This window comes from Oryctolagus cuniculus, chromosome 10 (assembly GCF_051225735.1).
Source record: "Oryctolagus cuniculus isolate XC-2025 breed Fujian yellow rabbit chromosome 10, ASM5122573v1, whole genome shotgun sequence".
NCBI classification, from domain to species: Eukaryota; Metazoa; Chordata; class Mammalia; order Lagomorpha; family Leporidae; genus Oryctolagus; species Oryctolagus cuniculus.
In genome coordinates this window covers 70,734,262-70,756,894 of record NC_142876.1, presented here as the reverse complement: position 1 = coordinate 70,756,894, position 22,633 = coordinate 70,734,262, and the positions used below count along the sequence as shown (strand labels likewise).

Genomic DNA, 22,633 nt, shown 5'->3' with positions numbered 1-22,633 from the left:
AGAATACTTGAAAGCAGTAATGTATCAAGTAAGTGAGCCAGATGCAAGTGTTTTCCAAGTTTGTGTTGGGGGCTGCTGTTGTAATGCAGAGAGTGAAGCTGCCACCTACAAACATCAGCACCCTATTTAAATGCTGGATCTAGCCCCAGCTGCTCCACTTCTGATCCAGCACTGGGCTGTTGCTCCTAGGAATAGCAGCAGAAGGTGGCCCAAGCGCTTTGGTTCCTGCCACCATGGGGAAGACCCGGAGGGAATTCCTGGTTCCTGGTTTCATCCTGGCCATTTGTAGAGGGAACCAGATTCTGTCTCTCCCCCTAACTCTGCCTTTCAAATAAATGAATAAATCTCTTAAAAAGTTACTGTTGATGTTGTTTTCTCTAGTTGCTTCCAAAAAAATCTCTGCTTTTCTGAAAATTAAAATATTGATATAGCTGATACTTTAATACTGACTATACCCTCATTTAGTTGTTACATAATCTGGTGGGGATATTTATGATTTTTTTTTGCAGATGACAAAGTAAATTGTCCAAGGTCAGGTGGTAAACCCATGGTGCAGAATCTGTGCTAATAATGAAACTGTGCCCACTGAGAAGGTGTACTCAGAACTGAAAGCTGCCTGCCACAGGGGTTCTAGGAAAGTGTTTTGATATTTCATAATGCTGGGGTAATTATGTACAGAGAGTTGGTAGCTGGGAAGGGATGTTATCTTGCTGGAATGTGAGCTCCAGCAATACAGGGGCCATCATGTTCAATGTTTAAACCCAGATGCCTGGCACATGCCAGGTACTTACTGAGTGAATGAATCCCCAAGAAATTTTTTTAATTCGTAATTTTTTTAAAGGCATACAGGACTTATTTCAATTAATTTATAAGGAAATGAGAGCACTTCTCTAAGAGGTGTAATATTAAAGTGTTTCTATTATAAAGATGAAAATATTTTTGAAATATAAAAATTATTTTTTAAATGTGAATGCAGGGTCAGGCATTTGGCCTAGTAGTTAAGACACATCTTGGGAGGCAACAGGTGATGGCTTCCTGCATACACGTGGAAGACCTAGATTGAGTTCCAGGCTCTGGCATAGCCCAGCCATGACCATGGCGGACATTTGGGGAGTCAACCATCACACAGAAGCTAGCTCTCTCCTGCATCTGTCTGCTCTCAAATTATGTAATTGACTTTTTTTTTTTTTAAGATTTATTTATTTTACTTGAAAGTCAAGAGTTACACAGAGAGGAGTGGCAGAGAGAGAGAGAGAGAGAGAGAGAGAGAGAGTCTTCTATCCAATGGTTCACTCCCCAATTGGCCGCAATGGCCTTAGCTGCACGGATCCAAAGCCAGGAGCCAGTAGCTTCTTCCAGGTCTCCCACACAAATATAGGGGCCCAAAGACTTGGGCCGCCTTCTGCTGCTTTCCCAGGCCATAGCAGAGAGCCGGATCGGAAGTGGAGCAGTGGGTACTCAAACCAGCACCCATATGGGATGCTGGCACTGCACGAAACGGCTTTTACCCGTTATGCCACTATGCCATGCCTCCTGTAATAGATTTTTTTTCAATGTGGATACAATGTTTCAGTTTCCTAAGAATAATGATCTGGTTAGGCAGGAAGTAGAGGTAGTTTATTGATATTGTTCCTCCAAATAGTCTAGGAGGGACAATCAACAAACTACCCATACTGAAATTTTACTGTCTTTTAGAGCACATAAAATACCCTTTTTTTTTTAAGGTTTAAAAGGTTTTATCCTATAGTTTAAAGTAAGATTTGATTGAAAAATCTGTAAGTTTGTTATATGTGATGGTTAATTTTATATGTCAACTTGGCTAGGCTATAGTATTTATTTAATCAAATATGATTTTAGGTGTTTCTGTGATGGTATTATGAAGATCTGGTTAACACAATCAGTTGACTTGGAGAGTGCCCTCAATAACAGTCTCTCTAAATCTACATATAGATGTAGATATTTATATATATTTTCATTCAGTTGGCGTTGTATCTCTCCAGAACCCTGGCTAATTCAGATTTGGAAACCAAGAGTTACTGTAGAGGAAAGAATCTTGATGAATTTTCTGAATTGGTCTGCAGTTTTTGGGATTGGATTTCCAGTCTGGTTAGATTTGAAGGCACTGCTGACTGCAGTGGTAGAGAACACTGTGTTCATCGTGTGGGTGTGGCAGTGAGATATGCAGAGCATCACCATTCGGTACTCCTGCTCAAATGCCTGGAGAAGGCAAGGGGTTGAATGATCCTAGAACATTTTTCTCAGATTGATGAGATTGGCCGGTTGGTCCTCAGTGTGCTGGATAAACCAGAACAGAATAGGGTGAACTCAGGGCTTCGGATTCCCAGCTTAAGCTCCATATAACTCACCTAAGAATTTCTGTGGCTGCCTTACAGAAACCTTGTCGTAGCTGATTAGGGGAGGTTGCTGAAACCCAAACCCAGAGTCTTATCCTGAAAATGACTGAATTACAATGCTGATAGATTCCCAGCATCACAAGGTACAGGCTGTTTAAATGAGGGCATTGACTGAGGAGAAATGGGTCCTCAAATTCCAAAAGGGAACCTATGAGAAGATCCAGATCCTGGTGAAGGTTGGGATAGTAAACCTCTAAATTCTGCTCTCGTCTTGTTTTGCAAGTAAAAGCAGTCCTTCCACCCCTATTTGAGGAGGTTTCCTCTGCCTTGCCTAAAGAACCTGTCAGGACTCCCCTTGAGTTAGTTGCCCTGCAAGACACTGCCGGTTCTCTTGACATACCACTTCTCCTCTTTGCTTCTTGAACTACAAGACTCAAATGCAGCAAATCCTGAAGGGTAAGATATAAAGTGTGATCCATGAGGAGGATCCTTTTAAAAAAAAAAAAACACTGCATTTTTTTTTTAATTTATGCAGACAGAAATCTAGGGAATGTGCCTGGGAATGGGTTTTAAGGGTGTGGGGTAATCATGGAGGGAACATGAAGCTGGAGCAGGTGAACCGACTGATCCAGCAGAGCTTCTGGAGTCAGTCCTGGGACTTGAGGAATTAGAGAGCGCTCTTAACAGTTTTGTTGGTTGATCTGGTTGCCTGGTTGGCAGGTGTTTGAAACATGAACCAGAAAGTAGCCTACATGGAATGAGGCTGAAGTGCCAGGAGGTTCACTGCAGAGGAAGGGCCCCAGAGGCTTAGGGAGACCAGAATGCTAGGGTGGGTTTAACACAGGAGGTCTACTCACCCAGTCTGCAGGGGTGCAGAGGACACACTTTGATAACTCATCATGATGGTGAGAGGCAGATGTTTTAGGAGAGCCCTAGAATCTGTGAAGGGCACTATTGGTGCTCCTCTGTGTGGATCAGAAATTACAGTGGGGGCTGCTGCCGCTGTACTGGGAACCCTTACATGGAGTGGGAGTTATTGGATCCCAGGTGGGAGGGACCAGATGGCAGCACTTCATCACCAAAAACTAAGCAGGCATGGTACTATAATGGAGCAAACTATTTAAGCTCACTGAGACCTGTAATCTTGGCTGGTTGATCATGGTGTCCCTTAAAGAGAACTAAATGGACAATCTGCTGAGTTCTGATTTCATCTGTTTAAACAGAGAAGTTCTTTTTTTTTTTTTTTTTAAAGATTTATGTTATTTATTTGAGAGTTACAGTGAGACAGAGAGAGGTCTTCCATCCATTGGTTCACTCCCCAGATGGCTACTCTGGGTGCAGCTGCATTGATCCGAAGCCAGGAGCCAGGTGCTTCCTCCTGGTCTCCCATGCGGGTGCAGGGCCCAAGGACTTGGGCCGTCCTCCACTGCTTTCCCAGGCCACAGCAGAGAGCTGGTTGAGAAGAGAAGGAGCCGGGACTAGAACCGGTGCCCATATGGGATGCCGGTACTTCAGGCCAGGGCTTTAACCCGCTGCGCCACAGCGCCAGCCCCTAAACAGAAGAGTTCTAAGTCAAGTGAAGTATAACCTGAATGACCAAAACAGTGATATTCTCTTAATTCCCAAATATGAGTCATTTTACAGATATAGCTTTTTGAATGAAGGGAGACTTTTGAAACCCCCTCCTTGTTTTTAAAAAAAGATTTATTTATTTGAAAGGCAGAGTTGCAGAGAGAGAAAGAAGAACAGCTAAAGAGAGACCATCCATCTGCTAATTCAGTCCCTCAATGGCCTCAATGGCCAGGGTGGATCCAGGTAGGAGCCAGGAGCCAAGTGCTTGGGCCATTCTCTGCTGCTTTCCCTGGCCATTAACAAGGAGCTGGAGCTGAAGTAGAGCAGCTGAGACTAAAACTGGTGCCCATATGGGATGCCCGCATGGCAAGCAGCGGCTTAACCTACTGCGCCAGCCCCAGCTGGGCCCTTTTGAGACACGACATCACTATTCTGCCAAAAATTTATACCGTTAGCTTTTTCCCTAGTCTTTTACAGAGGGACCTGTGACTTTTTTTGCCAGAGTGACTATGCTGTGGAGAAAAGGAAATAATCAGACTTTCCCAGGATTACCGAACACTGACTGAACTGACAGAATGACCCAAAATGTTGTGGCCCACCGTTCAGAGTAGCGGTTTATGCAGCTCAGGTAGTCAGTGGAATTTTAGCTCAGGTTCACCCCAGTGGGTCAGTAGGTACCTGTGCCACCCTGTGATTATTTCCCCAGTGTTGGAATGCAAAATTTGTGCAGACATAGTTGGCAACCGGCTGAATCAGTTATGAGTTTGTTTTTTCAAGAGGATGAACTCTTTGTTATCCAGCTCTCCAGATTCATACTTTTGGTGACTCTTCATTGATGTGGATATAAGCTAATAGTAAAGAATACAGTTACATGTAATTCAGAAAGCAGTAATCTGGGATCCTAAGTTAAACTTGGGAGTTTAGTTCTCTCTTGGTTCCTGTATACAAAGCCAAAGGTCAGAGAAGACCAGTTAGTTAGATAATTGTTTGGGGCAGATTACAGCATGAAAAACAGAAGCCACCAAGTTCACTTTATCCTTCTTGCTGCATGTCACTTTTCCCAAGTAAAGTAATTTGCACTTGCTCTTTACTTGGGAATTCTTAAATCCTTTACAATTTCATAAATATATTACAATTCCAGTCTTTACTTGAAGGCAGTGACTGTTTGCACATATACCAAGTGCCAGAAGGGTTACAATTGTGTGTGATGTCAAGCATTTGGTAGTTGGTCAGTGAAAAACTCTGTTGTTGCTTTATAACCATTTTTTTTAAAAAAAAGATTTATTTATTTATTTGAAAGAGTTACATAGAGAAGGAAAGGCAGAGAGAGAGAGAGAGAGAAAGGACTTCCATCCGCTGGTTCACTCCCCAGTTGGCCGCAACAGCCGGAGATGCACCAATCTGAAGCCAAGAGCCAGGAGCATCTTCTGAGTCTCTATGAGGGTGCAGGGGCAAGGACCTGGGCCATATTCTACTGCTTTCCCAGACCATAGCAGAGAGCTGGATTGGAAGTAGAGCAGCCGGGACTCGAACCGGTACCCACATGGGATGCCAGCACCGCAGGCAGCGGCTTTACCCACTACACCACAGCGCCAGCCCCGCTTTATAACCATTTTACATTGGTCTGCTGTACCTGATCTGAAGGTGCAGAAGAAAATACTCTGGTTCCTACCCCCTTGAGAAGTTCTAATGCTGTTGAGAAAACAGTGAATTAAGTTTCCTGGAGTAGTGTTGAGCAGCTAGGAGATGGGTCAGTGAATATTTCAGAGTCAAGTCCTTCACTGCTCCTGACCTTTGAAGCCTTGGTAGAGTCTGGCCTCAGGCATCATCTGCCAGTCTGCAGAGGTTGACTGGAATTACAAGTCTGTGCTAATTCACATGTTTAAATATTTTCAAGACTGTATACATATTGGTACCCCTGGGATGCTTTTATGTTCTAGTGCAAGGTTTACTAGTTTAGGAAGTGCTATGGGGGCTGGCATTGTTGCAGCAAGTTAAGAGGCCACCTGTGATACCTATACGTGTGCTGGTTTGAGACCCCCCAAGCACTCCAACTTCCAACCCAGCTCTCTATTAACGCACCTGGAAAAGCAGTGCAAGATGGCCCAAGTGCCTGGACCAGGCTCCTGGCTTTGACCTGACCCAGCCCTGACTGTTGCAGCCACTTGGAGAGTGAACCAGCGAATGGAAGATCTCTCTCTGTCTCTCCCTTTTTCTGTAATTCTGCCTTTCAAATAAATAAATTGCTTTTTGAAAGAACTGCTCTGAAGGCTGGAGATCTTAAATTGGTGGTAAGGAAGAAGGGGGCTGAAAATAGAAAGAGTAAATCATGGTAATTTGAGAAAAAACTTAAAAGATGGTGGTTGCAAAATGTCAAATCTTACCTCTGGTGTTGAAGCTTTTGTCATGTTGTTTTCTATCAGCATACATTGTAGACTTACATCAGGCAAGAATGCCAAAATTTTTTAAGTTGTCCTTCAAGAAAAAATGGTTTTGTGGGGAAGTTACTGGGTTTCTGTTTTTTTGTTTGTTTGTTTTTTGTTTGTTTGTTTGTTTTTTGACAGGCAGAATTAGACAGTGAGAGAGAGACAGAGAGAAAGGTCTTCCTTTTTTCTGTTGGTTCACCCCCCAAGTGGGTGCTATGGCCGGCACGCTACACCGATCTGAAACCAGGAACCAGGTGCCTCCTCCTGGTCTCCATGTGGGTGCAGGGCCCAAGGACCTGAGCCATCCTCCAATGCCTTCCTGGGCCACAGCAGAGAGCTGGACTGGAAGAGGAGCAACCAAGACAGAATCCGGCGCCCCAACTGGGACTAGAACTCCGGGGTGCTGGCACCACATTGCAGAGGATTAGCCAAGTGAGCCGCGGCACCGGCTGAAGTTACTGGTTTTAACATTGAGAAGTTTAAATTTATAATCAGAGTTGTGCTCTAAGGAACAAGGCTTTATTAGAACTGTGTAATTCAAACTTGTAATTATAGAAAAGATTATAACCAAGTCATTCTTTCAAGATCTGAACATCTTAGCTGTTGACATCTCTGGCATTTTTAACAAGGAAAGAGAGCTGGACTGAGGAAAGTCATTGACACCAGATGAGCCACCCAGCAGGTGATCTGTGTGGTTTAAGTCCATGAGAACTACCTGCGCTTTCTCAGCGGACCATAGTGAGACTTTAATCCCTCAACTCTCACGTTCTCAAGTTCTTCGTTTTGACTCCTTTTTTCATCAGTGGAGATGATATTTTCAGAAGGGTGTATTTTGTGTTAAGTCTGTTTAGGCATTGTGACCCCTGGGTAGAGTCCCTACTTGGGACACTCACATCCTGTATTGGAGTCCCTGCTCATGTCACGGTTGCTTCCTGCCTTTGCATTTGGGAGGCAACAGATGCTGGCTCAAGCGCTTGGGCCATGTGGAATATTCAGATGGAGTTCCTGGCTCCTGACATCTGTTTAACCTAACCCTGGCTATTGCAGGCATTTGGAGAGTGAAGCCAGCAGATGGAACACCACCTTCTCTGTGTCTCCCTCTCTTTCTGCCAATCTGCCTTTCGAATAAAGACATCTTTTAAAAAACACCACATGCTGGGTGACTTTAACAGAATTTTGTTTTTCACAGTGCTGGAAACTAGGATGTCCACAGTCAAGTTGCTAGCAGATGACGTGTCTGGTGAGGGCTGGTGCATTGACAGCCATTTTTTCACTAGAACCTCACATGGTAAAGGGCCAACAGCCTGTTGGTTTTGCACTGACAGACCTTTTTTATATTCTTATTGTTTTTATGTTTTTTAATTTCATTTTCGAGAATCTAAGATCTCTTTTGAGTCTCTGTCTTCTTTTGGTCATTCTTTCTCCTTGACCATTTCTCTTCTTTCTTATGCGGCTCCTCTAATTTGCCCCTCTACAATACTGATTTGGTAAAACTTGATAAACATTGGATGCAAGAACTGAAGTGATAGGAAGATTCCTGGCTGACTTCCATGTAGCTTTTTGTCTTGGGCACCAAATGGGATTGGGAAGACTAGGTATTAATGAGTACCTTATGAGGTGCTTTGTGTCCAGAATAAACATTTGGGCAGTCCAGGTTGGTTGAGAGACAAAAAGATCTGAGTAGGTGTTGTGGCACAGCAGATTAAGCCACTGCTTTGGACACCCACATCCCTTATTGGAGTGCCTGGGATGAGTCCTGCCTCTGCCTTCCAATCCAGCTTCCTGCTAATGCATCTGGGAGACAACAAATGATGGCTCAAGTTTTTGAGTCCCTCCCCACAACATGAGAGACCTAGATAGAATTCCTTCCTCCTGACCCAGCCCTGGTTGTTAGTGGGCATTTGGGGAGTGAACCAGAGGATGGTTCTCTCGATCTCTCTCTCTCGCTGTCTTTCTCTTTTTCTCCCCACCCCCCACCAGCTCCACCCCTTCTGCATTTCAAAGAAACAAGAATTGAAAAAAGATCTGGATAGAAAATACAAATTCGGGGTCCATCACTTTAATGGATGCAAAACAGTTTACTCATAGAAGGTGTGTAGAGTAGTCAAAGAGCTCAAACTTAAAGAGAAGTCTATGGATGAGGCTGAGAAGGAAACTCCATGATAAAATGGCGGAAGAAAACTGGAGGCATAGAAACAAGTCTTTGAACAAGTAGGAAGCAAGTGGTAAGAACAACTCTGCAACAGAATGAAAGGCCTAACAGGTATGAGTCAGAACTCATTGAGTGGTTTGTGGTGGGAGGGCAATGTATGTGAAAAAGAAGCAGCTGTTGTTTTTAAGAAACTGCTGGTCAAAGAGAGAGAAGAAATTGGGCAGATATGACAGATCTATTTTCTTGGTTTGTATCTATATGTCAAAGGAAAGAATCCAATGGAGAGGGCAGTTGAAGATAAAAGAGAGAGAAATGGCAGTTAAATAAATGTGAGGAAAATGTAGTCAATGATAATTTTGGTTCACTTATAAAAGGAGGAAGATGATAGTTTTATCTGATTATTCATTAAACAAATATTTAATGAGCGCTGCTGTGTGTCAGCTAGTCTTTGTTTTGTCTTGATCCTTGTGGGACCGTTAAAGAGTAAACATAATAAGCAGTTAAATTATACAGAATGTTGCAAGATGAATGCTCTGAACAAAAGGAACTAAGAGCAAATTAAGGAAGATGAGAATGCAGTAGTGTTTCAGTTTTAAGTAGTATGGTCAAAGTAGTCTTTATAGGTGGCTTGCAGATATCGGGAAAAGACTGTTCCAATCGGAGAAAACAACTGGTGCAGTAACTTTAAGGCAGGGGCCTTTTTAGCATGATGACAGAGCTGCAAGGGAGCGGGGGAGGGCAGAGTCAGTGAAGACTAGAATGAGAGGAAGAAATAGGTGAGGTGAGGGAAGAGATTAGGTATGGCTTTGGAAGCAGGTGTACAGACTAGGCTCTCACTCCAAGAGAAGTTTTTAAACAGGAGGGTCATCATCTGACTTAAATTTATCGTCTGACAAAAGTAAGTTGTAAGATGCTTGGAGAGATTGGGCAAGGTGTAGAAAAGTCCTTGAGGGGAATGTGGAAGAGAGCCAACCAGAAACCATGAATTGTCATATAGCAAACAGAGAGCCTTTCGAGATAGGATGATGTTTGAATACTGTCTATATGTGCTGCTACTGATCTACTCAGTTGTATAGACTTCAGGAGCAGTGCTCAACTGTTGAGATGTAATTGTGGAAAAAAACAGCTGGACAGTCTCAGAGTTGGATTTTGTGGGATGGTGTGGCAGAAGGACAAGGCGGTGATTCCAGGAATGTGCAGTAGAAGATAAGCTGGTGAAGACCTCAGGCTGAAACAAGGAGGACCCGCTAGACTTGAAAAAGGAAAGGGAAGCGGGGGAGGGGACGCTAGGAGGAGGCTGTGGATGACAGAGTGGAGGCTGGAAATAGAAGTAGCTGCAGACTGGGATAGTGCAGCTGTGAGGATTTAATTTGTGAAGAGCTAGCAGGTGATTTCAAGGTTAAGGACATGACTAGAAATGATTTCTCAAGAACCTAGGTGTAGAATAATATGAAATACAGATGGTTCCTGTCATAGACCTTGTAAAATCCTTAGAGTTTCCTGGGTGATGGGAGTATTTTTTTTTTTTTTTTTTTGAAGTTTAAAATGAGGTCCCTCCATAATGTGTGCAATTATGCTAGTGAGGTTGGGGGCTAGTCTCCAGAAAGGGATTATAGGATTGGAACTTCCAGTCCCACCCTCCCTCCTCTGGGAAGGGGCTAGAGATCAGAGAACTTGCATTATATAAACCCTTGAACAATAAGATAAAGTGAGTTTTCAGGTGCCGAACACATGGATGTGCCTGAAGGGTAGTGTGCCCAGAAAAACCATAGGAGCCCCTCACCATATACCTCACCCTTTCTGTCTCCTTTTGGCTTTCATCTGTATCTATTATAATATCTTTATAGTACACCAGTAAATACAAATAAATGTTTCCTGAGTACTGTGAGTCTTCCTAGCAAATTTGTCAAACCCAAGGAGGATTTATGGAATTAATTGAACCCAAGATGGGAACTCCCAAGTTCTAGCCATTCAAGTCAGAAGTGTAGGTGACCACCTTCACTTGTGATTTGCATCTGAAATAGGAAGTAGTCAGGACTACACCCTGAACCTGTGAGATTTGACTCAAGGTCTTAAGATAGGTAGCATTTGATGGAGTGAATGTGAGACACTTAGTGTCGAGAGAATTGTTTATGGTGTGAGGGGGGATCTCTACATTTGATTACAAAGGTATTATGTATTGTGAGAGTAGAGGGGAAACAGTTTTTTCCCTTACACTAGGATTACTTGAATTAATGGCCAAAGTTTAGATGATCGAAGACCCTACTGCATGAGCCTGGTTTGACCAGATCACTGGATAGGAAGATGAAGAAGGGAAGCTAGCACTAGTAAGTATTGGTATAACTTAGAGTGCTAATGTCAATCAATTTACATTCAGAAATTATAAAAGTAAAAGAGTTTTATATAGGGTTTTAGGAACTCAGGAAATGCAGATTTGCTTTAAATCGGTGTTCCAAAGAAGACAGAGAGATGGTGCTGATGTGTTACAAAGCAGTAACATTTTCTTTGTAGGAAATTTTAGATACTGAGAAAGAACAATGGCTGCGGGAAAACAAAAGATAATGAATGTATATATGAGTACTTAATAAAAATACTCATATAGTGAGAGTCTGGTAACCTCTTATATGCATCTTTATTCTGGACACAATATAGTTATCAGTTCCAGATGTTTGGTAAAGGTAACCAAGATTCCCATTCCCAGGCAGCCGACAGGAGATGTGCATAAATCCTGCTCCCCTGGAGGCCTCCTGAGTCCATTTTGAAAAGTTCAGTGTTGTTTTCATTGTGATTTTTTGTTCTGTTTTCACACCAGACACTAAAATACCATATAAAAAAATAGCATTTAACTGTATTTGAGGGATGAAGAAAAGAGCCAAGAAAGAGCTTTGGTCTTTGTGATAGGAATGCCTCCATTCCTGTCAGGTTGCACGGAGAGAACAACTGCCAGAACTGAAAAGCAGGTGAGTGGCAGTGGGCCATGTGGATTCTGTAGTTGTGTTACCATCACAGACCCCTCTGGCTTGCCCGGGAACTTGGGTCTTCTGGAAATAAAGATCTGAGCATCTTGACAAATAAATATTTTTAGTAACTTGGGAAAAATCATTGACTTCTTAAAAGATAGATTTGACTGTTTTAGAAATCATTGAATTATTAGGGAAATTCCATAGGACTTCACTAGGGGGCATAATAACCTTTCCTGAAGATTTAAGCCATTGCTCCGTCCTTAGCACAGCCTGTTTTTGTGGCTCATTCTGGTATCAGAAAGCACCCAATACAGAATAGATTGAAGGAGATGGATTATACATTAGAAATTAAATTGAGCCAGCGCCGCGGCTCAATAGGCTAATCCTACGCCTTGTGGCGCTGGCACACCGGGTTCTAGTCCCGGTCGGGGCGCCGGATTCTGTCCCGGTTGCCCCTCTTCCAGGCCAGCTCTCTGCTGTGGCCCGGGAGTGCAGTGGAGGATGGCCCAAGTGCTTGGGCCCTGCACCCCATGGGAGACCAGGATAAGTAGCTGGCTCCTGCCTTCGGATCAGCGCTGTGTGCTGGCCGCAGCGCACTGGCCACGGCGGCCATTGGAGGGTGAACCAACGGCAAAGGAAGACCTCTCTCTCTGTCTCTCTCTCTCACTGTCCACTCTGCCTGTCAAAAAAAAAAAAGAGAGAGAAAGAAAGAAATTAAATTGAAACCATTGCATGCCTTCCTTTTTTCTAATAGGCAAACTGAATTTGACTAACCATCAGTGAAGGTGTGATAAGAAATTAAAGAAATAAATCTTTAATATCTTACGATATTCTTAATCTGTTGAAGAAAATTTGAATTACATCCTATTTGGTGACTTGGAAGAGCTTGAATAACTGGGGGAAATTCTTTTCTTCACTTGCTGGTTTTATTCTGTTTCAGCTTTCAGAGTGCTTCATACTTGTGTTTCAGGGCAAGGCTATACACTGTCAGTTTTATTAAGCAAGACCACAGTGTGCTTTTTAAAAAGGAATTAATAGACTTGATTTTCTGTATTAATTTTAGGCCTACAGAAACATTGAGCAGAGATATTGGCGTTCCCACAGACCCACCCTCACGTTGGGGAGCTGAGGGTCTTTTCTTTGACACACGAAAGAATTCAAGGAAAAGTTGTAGATAAAGTTAGCAGAGAAGTAAGATTTACTGGCAAAGCAAAAGTGCACACTCAAAGTGAGTGTGGGCACACTCCGTAGTAAGCTGCAGCCCACTGGGGTGCAGATCATCCCTTTATGTAATCCAGAGGCACGAGGTGGGGGGGGTTGGGGGGGGCAGAGCTTTCTAGGAATTTGTTGTTTGCCTGTTTTCTGGCCTTTTTAGGAAGTCTTGGCAGTGTCATGGCCTAAGGAGCATGATGGGAGTGGGAGTGTCAGCCATGGAAGTCTTATAATGATATAATAGTCTAGAGGTCATTGTGATGAAGCAGTCAGCAGCCATGTTGGATATTTTCAGCAGGATGGTTCTGGGTGGCAGCTATGCTGCAGTAGAGATTTTTAGGTTGCAGGCCATTGGAGGGGTTTTTTAGCGGCAGCTCTGGGGAAAGATGTGGTGACATTTCCTCTGGCTTTTTCTCTAGTCCCTGACAATTCCTTATCTATAACACTCTTACCCCTACGGTTTCCCCTATTATTGTTTACTAAGGCTCATAGTTAACATTAGCGTTCTCATTATTTTGCATACTTTTGTGTGGTTTCACAAATATGTATCCACCATTCTAGTATATATAGAATGGTTTCACTGCCCTAACAGTGCCTTGGGTGCTACCTGTTCATCTCTTCCCCACCCTCCAACCCTTGACAAATGTGTTTTTACTATCTCTGTAGTTGTGCCTTTTCTAAGATGTCATAGAGTTGGAAACATACAGTATAATACTGTAGTAAGGAGTATATTCATCCTTTGGTATCCATGCGGGATTGCTTCCAGGACCCACAGATGTTCAAGTCCCTTTTATAAATGCCAAAGTATTTGAATATAACCTACATACATCCTTTACTTTAAATCATGTCTAATTACTTATAGTACCTAATACAGGGTGAGTACTTGTTATACCGTACTGTTCAGGGAATATTTAGAACACAGTTCTATATACATTCGGGTTAGATGCAGTTTTTCCCTAATTTTTTTCAGGTAGAATCCATAGATATGGAGGATGATTGCATGTTTTTGGTTCCCTTCAGGAATTTCTGGCACAAAGCTCCTAACTTTGTTTCCTAGGTAATAAGTGTGAGGTTTTTTTTGTTTTCTGTGTGTTTTTTTGTATTCACAAGCCCTGAAGATCACACCTAAGTTTATACTAATGAGGCTACCTAATGTGTAAAGGATCTGAACTTTGAACCCCATCAGCCAGTCTCAGGAAAGGATGTGTCAGGTGGGGCTGGAGGTGGAGCTCTATAAAAGCTCCTGACCTGCAGAGCTGGTAAGCTTCCCGGCTGGTGGACCCAACTCCAGGGATGCAGAAACTCCTGCTCTTGGGACTCTTCCTGATCTAACCCCAGGTACCTCTTCATCTGACTAATTGAATCCTTCATAATAATCCCCAAAACATGTTTCCCTGAGTTCTGAGAACATCCTACCAAATTACCAAACCCGAGGGCAGTGGGAGTTCCAGGAATCTTGATTGATAGCTCATCAGCCAGAAGCACTGGTCACCTCCTGGGATTTGAATGGACATCTAGAGTTGGGAGCAGTTTGGTGAAAATGAGCCGTTAACCTGTGGGCTCTAATGCCCAGGTAGAAGTATCAGAATTACATTGTAGGCCACTCAGCAGGTTCCAGAGATGTGAAGAGTTGCTTGTTTGTGGGTAAATTCCTTTCACATCTGGTCACAAGTGTGCTGGATTGTGAGAGAGTTGTAGGAGAATACTGTTTGCAAAGTTGTCATCAGAAGTGTTATGTGAAAAGGTACAGAGACTGTGTTTTCCCGCAAAACCTTCTCAGACTGTCTTTGGTCAATATACACTTAGGGTTTCTCCATGTCTTTTAAGGGATCGATAGTTCATATTTTTAAAATCTAATACTACTATCACTAATACTGTATTTTATGGAGGAATCACATGTTTATCCATTCACCTATTGAAAGATGTCTTGAATGCTTCCAGATTTTGGCAGTTGTAAACAAACCTCCTATAAACATCCCTGTGCAGGTTTGTATGTGGACATGTTACCTATTCATTTGAGTAGTAAATACCCAGGAATGTAATTGCTGGATCCTATAGTATGCCTTTCTAAGATTTTATAGTTTATCTTTGTAAGAAACTGCCAAGATCTCTTCCAAAATAGAATTCCTGTTGTTCCACATCCTCACAGTGTTTGGTGGTGTGATTTCTGCTGTTATAATAGCTGTATAATGGTGTCCATTGTTTTTCATTTCCAGTTCTCTGGTGACATGCTGATGAGTATCTTTTCATCTGTCTGTTTTATTTAGTGAGAGATTTGGTCACATCTTTATCCCATTTGGTAACTGGGTTGTATTCTTGCTGTTGAATTTTATGAGTTCTTTGTGTATTTTGGTTATAAGTCCTTTATCATATATAAATTTTGTGAATATATTCTCCCAGTATATGACTTATCTTTTCATTTTTTCAGTGTCATGGACTAGATAGACATTTTAAATTTTAATGAAGTCCCACTTAATCAAATTTTTCTTTCATGGATGGTAGCTTTTTGGTGGTGTAACTGAAAAGTCATTGCCAACTTAAGGTCATTTAGATTTCCTTCTAGAAATTTTATAGTTTTTCATTTTATATTTAGGCCTGTCATTCATTTTGAATTAAATTTTGTGAAAGATATAAAAAGTCTCAAGTTTCATTGGTTTACACATGGATATCTAGCTGTCCAGCCAGCACCATTTGTTGAAAAGATTATTCTTCCTCCTTTGAACTGCCTTTGTCCTTTGTCAACAATCCATGAATCTTTTTCACTATGAAAGCCTGTTGATTCCTGCAGCTTTATGGTAAATGAATTCAAGCTTTAGAATCTGTTGACTGGGATTATAATTTTGAACCTATAGATCATATTGACAAAAAGTGTTAATGATGAATCTCTCTGTCCATGAACATGGACTATCTTCCCATTTATTTATATCTTTGACTTCTCTCAGAGTTTTGTTTTCCTCAGATAAATCTTGTACATACTTGTATTTTGCTACATTTATATTTAAGTTTCTTGGAGTGATTTTTTTTGGGGGGTGCCATTCTAACTGGTTTTGGTTACTATTGCTGGTATATACAAAAGCAGTTGACTTTTATACATTGACTGTACCCTGTAATCTTGCTATTTTGGCTTATTTGTTCCGGGAATCTTTTTGTAGATTCTTTGTGATGTTCTACATAGACACTTATGCCACGTGCAAAGAAAAACAGTTTTATTTCTTAATTTCCTTTCTATGTACTTTTAAATTTTTACCTCACTGGAGGACTATACCAGCTAAGACTTGGAGTGCCATCTTTGCTTAATAGGAGTGGTGAGAGAGCTCCTCCTTGCATTGTTCCCAGTCTTAGGGGAAGATGTCCCATTATGGATATTCCTTGTAGAGTTGAAAAAGTTTCACTCCACTCATAGTTTGCAGAAAGTACTTTGTTTTCTTTAAATTGCAAATGGGTGTGGCTTTTTTTTTCTCCCAGATGCTTCTCTTCCATTAGTTTATGTACTTTTTCATTAGTCTGTTGTTATGATGGGTTGGTTTTTAAATGATAGCACTATCCTTGCATAGCTAAATTAAATCTCATTTGGGGTAGCATTGGGGTTGGCAGGTAAAGCTGCTGCCTATTATACCAGCATCCCATATGAGTGCCAGTTCTTGTCCTGGCTGCTCCACTTCCAATCCATCTCCCTGCTGATGGCCTGAGAAAAGCAGCAGAAGATGGTCCAAGTGTTTGGGTCCCTGGCAACCCAGATGAAGCTCCTAACATTGGCCTGGCTAAGCTCTGGCCATGGTAGCCATCTGGGGAGTGAACCAGTGGATGAAAGATCTGTCTCTCTCTCTGTTCCCCCTCCCTCGCTATTCTCCCACTCTGTATAATGCTGACTTTCAAATAAATAAATAATTTTTTTTTTAAAAATCTCATTTAGTCAGGATATATGATTCTTTCTAGACACTACTGGATTTGATTTGCTGATATTTTGTTGAAGACGTAACTTTCTATTTTCATGAGGAATGTTGGTCTGTGGTCTTCCATTCCTGGATTATCTTTAGGTGGTTTAGGGATTAGGGAAATACCAAGCGCATAAAATGAGTTAGGAGGTCTTTCCTCTGCCTCCATTTTCTGGAAGGAAGTGTGCTTAGTATTATTTTCCTCAAATGTTTGGTAGAGTTCACTTGTGAAACTGTCTGGGCCTGTTGCTTTTTTAATTTCTGATTGTTTCCTTAAATACAGGTCTTTTATTTCCCCTTGTATGAGTTGTGGTAGTTTGTGTTTTGCAATGAATTTGTCCATTTCATCTAAGTTAATAGAGTTAACTACCTTTTTAATATTTATTGGATTGGTAGTTATTCCTCTTTCATTTCTGATACTGATAATTTGTGTTCAGTCGTTAATTTCATTTTTTTTTTTTTTAAAGAACCAGATTTTGGATTCACTGATACTCTCTGTTTTCCCTTTTTCATTTCATTGATTTCTGTTCTGGTTTCTATTCCTCTGCTTATTCTTTTCTCTAGTTTTCTAAGGAGAAAGAATGGTGTCTTTACTGAGTTTAGGTCTTTTCTAAAAGTGCAATCAAAGCTTGGAATTTTCTTGTGAGCCCTGCTTTGCTGCATCCCACAAATTTTGATGTTACGTTTTCATTTACTTAAAAATGTTTTTTAAACTTCTTTGATGAGTTATTTAAAAAGTAGGCTAAAAACTTCCAGATGTTTGGATTTCCCACCTATCTTTGTGTTAATGATTTCTAGTTTAATTCTGTTGTAGTATGAGGACATATTTTACAAGATTTTCATTCTTTTAAATTTGTTAAGGTATATTTTATGTCTCAGAAATGTGGTCTGTCTTGTTGAATGTTCCAGGCAAGCTTGAATAGACTGTGCATTTACTCTTGCTAAAGGAAATACTCTATAATAATCTCATTTAGATTGTTGATAACAGTGTTGTTAACAGATCGTAGTGATTTTCTGCCAGCTGAGTTTAATTCCCTAAATGTAGCAGGAGAATCATCTCTTTCTTCATTCCATTCTGCCAGTTTTCACCTCATTTATTTGGACCTTCTCATTAAATGTATGCATGTTTACAATTGTTACATCTTCTGTATATTATATTGATATTATTGTCAAAAAGTAGTTAAAACCAGTTTAGTTTACAAATCTTCATTGGCTTTTAGAATGTATGCTCTGATCTGATAGACTGAGCACAGGAGGTTGATTTTTTTTTTAAGATTTTATTTAGTCATTTGAGAGGCAGAGTTACAGAGAGAGAGAGAGACAGAAAAAGGTTTTCTGTCTGCTGGTTCACTGCTGAAATGGCTGCAATGGCCGGAGCTGAGCCAATCTGAAGCCATGAGCTAGTTTGCTTGCTTGTTTGCTTGCTTGCTTGCTTTCCTTTTTTTTTTTTTTTTTTTTGGACAGGCAGTTAGACAGTGAGAGAGAGAGAGAGACAGAGAGAAAGGTCTTCCTTCCGTTGGTTCACCCCCCAAATGGCCGCTATGGCCGGCGCGCTGCACTGATCCGAACCCAGGAGCCAGGTGCTTCCTCCTGATCTCCTATGCGGGTGCAGGGCCCAAGCGCTTGGGCCATCCTCCACTGCCTTCCCGGGCCGCAGCAGAGAGCTGGACTGGAAGAGGAGCAACCGGGACAGAACCGGCGCCCCAACTGGGACTAGAACCCCAAGTGCCGGCGCCACAGGTGGAGGATTATTAGCCTAGTGAGCTGCAGTGCTGGAGCCAGGAGTTTCTTTCGGATCTCTCATGTGAGTGGAGGGCCCAAGCACTTGGGGCATCTTCCACTGCTTTCCCAGGCCATAAGCAGAGAGATGGGATCAAAGAAGCAGATGGGACACAAACTGGTGCTCCTTTGGTTTTATAAACTGGAAAGAGCTAAGGAAAGCAGAAACAACAAAAGGCAAATTTTTGTTTCAAACTTACTTTTCTTGTAAAAGTCAAGGCAACGAGGCCTTCCTTATAAATAAAACCAGATTTGGGGGGATTAGCTTTAGGGGAATATAAATGTGATTTTTCCCTCTGAAGGCCTGATAATTTTAGGTTATAAATCAATGGACCAGGGGCCAGCATTGTGGTGTAGTGGGTAAATGTCAGCATCCCTGGCTTTGTCTTGACCTAGCCCCAGCTGTTGCGATTCTGGGGAGTGAACCAGAGGATGGAAGGTATCTCTCTCTGCAACTCTGACTTTCAGGTAAATAAATAAATATTTTTTTAAAAAACTGACCTTAGATTAATAAGAAAAATAACAAATTTTATTAGTGTGCCTAAACACAGGAGGCATACACATACAGAATGAAATGCAAAGCAGAGCCAGACATTTGAAGCTTGCACAGAGTCCATACAAAGGGGTGGGGTTTGTCTTCTTGGTGCAGGCTGTGGAAGCAGAAGTCCAGGTGTGTGAGAGGGGCTGAAGGACAAGATTGGGAATTTCATGCAGTTGAATGAGGGAAGAAGCACAGACACACCCCTTGGAAGTCGACCAGCATTTGTACACCTAAAGTCTTGCCCTTGCCACATCACCTTATTAGCTGGATCCCAGCCCTCCCCGGGGACAGCTTAGGGGACTCTTCCCAGCCCTGTGTATGTGTGTGCGGGAGGGGGGCTGCTTTTTGGGCCAACACCACCGTGTCTGATAAAGTCCTGGGGGAATTCCATTCATTCTGTGCCTCTGCCAGCAGCATCCCGCAGAGGGAGGGAGGGAGGAGGAGAAACAGATGGTCCACAGCTAGGAAACCCCAGGCTGAGTGCAGGCTGGGCTCTAGGTTATTTGCTAAGATGCCTGCCTGGCCCATCAGGTGTGTTCTCCTTGAACTTTGCTACCTTGCTGACTGCTACTCTGGCTCATATCTGAAATTCTTGTGTGAAGACAAGGACCACTGATGCATCTCTGGCGACAGAAGGCTGGGGACAAGAGAGGCACAGGAGCAGGACCTGGCTTGTATTGCAGGGGAAGTTGTTCCCACCCTCCCTCCCCATCCCCCAGCAGCCAAGTAGTCAGGGATCTCTTCCTGGGAAAAGATCTTTCCTAGGCAGAAATGGAGATAACAGCAAGCTGTTGACGTTTGCTCACTTTCTACTTCTCTGAGTTAGACGGCCTTTATAAATGTAATTTTCTTTACTAGGGGCAGGCTTTCAGAGCCATTCCTGTGTCAGCAATTTCTCAGAATAACCAAATAACAGCACTTAAAATCCTGCAAAATAGAATTGAATGATAGATTTAGAGGTGGTATTTGTCTTATCAGTTAAGATGCCTGCATCCTGTATCACAGTCCTAGCTCTGCTCCCCATTCCAGCCTCTGATAATGTGCACATCATGGGAAGCAACCACTGGAGGCTGGTGTTGCAGGTCGCAGGCAGTGAAAGAATTCAGCAGAACAGATAGAGTAAGCAGGGCTAGATTTATTGAACACACTCACTGCAGGGAAGCAACAGCCAAGCAGAACAGGTAGGGGCTGACTATGACTACTGCTGCAACACAGACTGTAATCTGAGGGTACTCTGTTGCAGGGGTCCCTTCTTAGAGTGGCTACTGCCATAAGCTTGCACGGGAGCAGTGAGCAGGACAACCAAAGGCTGTCCATTGTGATACTGATTACAATCCAAGAAGCGTACTTGTAGCTGGAGTATTATCCTCAGTTTGAGTTTCCTGTGGTCCAAGAGGTATTTCTAAGTAGGTGGGTAGATTGTCATTCCAGCTGAGCTGTGGAGAGTCCTCTTTGATGGCAGAGGCCCCATGTGTACGGAGAATAGCACAGATGGAGCTAAAGATGCAGGCCACAGGAGAACACCGTGGGATAGCTTTGCTTCCTGTTGGACTTGCACAGTGAATAGCCACAGGAGGGTCAGTTTTGTAAAAATAATAATTTTTCCATATTTAAAGCATTCTTGAAGCACTGGTCATTATCTCTAGCTTTTTTTTTTTTTTTTTTTAATGTTTATTTTTATTTACTTGAAAAACAGCAACGTTCACTTCCCAAATGCCTACAATAGCCGTGGCTGGGCCAGGAACTCCATTTGGTTCTGCACGTAGGTGATAGGGGTCTGAGTACTGGGGCCATCCTCTGCTGCTTCCCAGGGAGTGCATTAGTAGGAACCTGGGTCAGAAGCAGAGGCAGGACTGGACCCTAGGTTCTCTGATAAAGGATGTGAGCCTCCCAAGCAGAGGCTTCACCCCTGTACCCCAGGGCTCACCATTCCCTTTGGCTGTTAATTGGTCTGATTCTTCAGATTCTTCACGGCACTGATTTTTGCTTCTGATTGTATCAATTGTGTCGCTTTTAAAGGCTTCCTGGAGCCTATTTATCTTGCAAGATTCTCAGTTTCACTTAGCAACTCACCATTTGCATTGTGTTGTTGGATTAACTGTGAGAGACTATTAGAACCTGGTGTTAATTACTAATTAGGCAAGGAGTAGTGGAGGGAAATAATCCTACTGGTGGGTAGTTCATTAATGGGTGCTTTTCTACAGTGACAGTTTCTGTTTCCCCAGTCAACTTTGTATCCTGGATAATGAGTCTTCATGGAAAATGGACTCTAATTCAAACCTTACTGTTTCAATATACAATTTAAAAGATAAGATCATCTGTTCTCAATGTAGAAGTAGTAAGGGTAGCTGATGTTGTATGGCTGTGGAGCAGGGGTACTGCCTGCTGCTGAGGACAAACTGACCATTTAGTAATGGCTGCTGTAGTTCTGCTTCCCGCCAGGGAGACCTTTATCTTGAGAGGCCTAGTAATTTGCTCAAAATAATATTGTTAACTCATAAAATTACATTATATTGCCTTTCTGGAAAAAAAGTTTTAGGTGTCTGGAAAAGACTGATATACTGTAATCCCACAGTGATGCCAAATTAGACCCCACTGTATACCTTTTATACTCCCCCACCTTTGATTCAGAGGGAAAAGCGGCCAACTCTTGTGACCAATTGGAGACACGATTTATACCTTTCCACAACTTAGTCCAAAGGTATTACACAGCAAAGGGTACCAATTGTAGGACCCCAAAAGCGGTGTCCTCTTGTGACGACCCCAGAAACACAGACTCCGGACCAGACGATGCAATAGAACAGGAGGTAATTTATTTCATTTGTACAAATGGGCCCCCTACTGCTGCAAGCAGCAAGCAAGTGAGAGGAGCCCCGAGCAGCTATCTCACACAGCTTTTAAAGGGCAAAACCACAAAATTAACATATTATAGGCTGGCATAAGTTCATTGGATAATTTTCAGTAGCGGGCCTTGTATGGCAGTCTAAAGTGGTAATGTCGGTGGAAAAGTACTAGGTCAAAGGGATACATTAGGGGAGGGGGTTTCTAGGAGTGAGGAATAGGTTGCTATGTGCCTTGTAGCTTTCTTTGTTAACCTTGAGCAAGCGTAGGGAAGGGGCTTATCTACAAGGCAGGTGTTCTGTGTATCTCTGGTTAGTAGCTGACTGCTTTCTCTGTGAACCGGTTTACTCCCCATTTCCCAAGGCCGTCTCTGGAACGGTTTGTCTCAAGAGCCCCATTTTTTTTATGGTGGCTCTTGGCTCCTTTCACCAATGTCCAGTCATCTTCAGACCCTGACATTTGTAGTAATAGCCAGCACCTGTGTGGTGTTTCGTGGGTTGCAAAAGCACCTTTAGGTCAGCAGGTTCATTCTTGTAACTGAAGTCATCCTCATTTTCCTGGTGGGCTTGGAGTCTGGAAATGAATTCCGTGGGATTATGTTTCCAAAACAGGAGAATCCAGGTTTTTTCTCTCCAGGTTTATTCTCTTTGTAGAATAATAGAAACATCCCTTTTGTAGTTACAGGATAGCCTCAAAACAGCGCCCTCTGTGATTCCCGGTCTGGTTACTTTATCATGTTTAAATGATGTGCTTCAATTAAATCTTACTGTTACGGTTTTGAAGCTATGTACTGTGATTAATTTCTGTGGATTGGGTAAGTAAGAAATTAAGAGTCTTTTTCTTCCTGATAGTTAATGG

General features: G+C 42.4%; 1 protein-coding gene across 4 annotated transcripts in view; it reads left to right on the top strand.

Moving 5' to 3' along the window:
* MIMS1 (mitochondrial inner membrane structural 1) overlaps positions 1-22,633 on the top strand; it is a 36,522-nt gene that overhangs the window by 2,237 nt on the left and 11,652 nt on the right. Inside the window, exon 1 of one of the 4 annotated variants that reach the window (XM_089305408.1) lies at positions 12,812-22,589. The exons of the other annotated variants lie outside the window; for them this stretch is intronic. The gene's annotated coding sequence lies outside the window, so the exon portion shown is untranslated. Of the gene's footprint in view, positions 1-12,811; positions 22,590-22,633 lie in introns of those variants that run through there. 4 annotated transcript variants of the gene reach the window in all.